We start from the raw sequence: 591 nt of genomic DNA on the forward strand, positions 1-591 counted from the left end.
TATAGATTTTAGAATATTTGAAAATATTTGCCAGGGATTTTATAATATATAATTTGATTTCGAAAAAAATTATTTACGAGAACTGATGGATATCAAAGGATTTAAAACATTTAAAGAATTTTTCCCATATTTTATAGTGTTTTTAAAGATTCTTCAGAATCTTATAAAATTCAGTATATTTTAAAATATATTTTGAACTGATTCAAATTATTCCTATAAAATTGATTTTTATAATGTTCATCTTAAGAATCTCAAAGTTTTTCATTTTCTTGATGTCTTGTACATTTCCTCAAATGGTTCAACATTTTTTTCTAATTCATCCCAAATTTTGCATTTTTTAAATATTATACAGTTTTTTTTTTTGTTTTTTTTTATTTCGCAAAATTAAAAAAATTACCTGAAAATCTTCTATGTTCTATTATAAAAAATTTGTAAATCTTTCAAAATCTCTACCCCGAAAAAGTCTACCCCGAAAGGGAAATGGCTTAATGGTGTAATAATTATTATTATTACACCATTAAGCCATTTCCCTTTCGGGGTAGGCGTGACTCACTCGGCAGGGGAAAGGAGTAGTGTGTGGATGGGATAGAG

The sequence above is a fragment of the Belonocnema kinseyi genome, chromosome 4 (genome assembly GCF_010883055.1).
Source record: "Belonocnema kinseyi isolate 2016_QV_RU_SX_M_011 chromosome 4, B_treatae_v1, whole genome shotgun sequence".
Lineage (NCBI taxonomy): Eukaryota > Metazoa > Arthropoda > Insecta > Hymenoptera > Cynipidae > Belonocnema > Belonocnema kinseyi.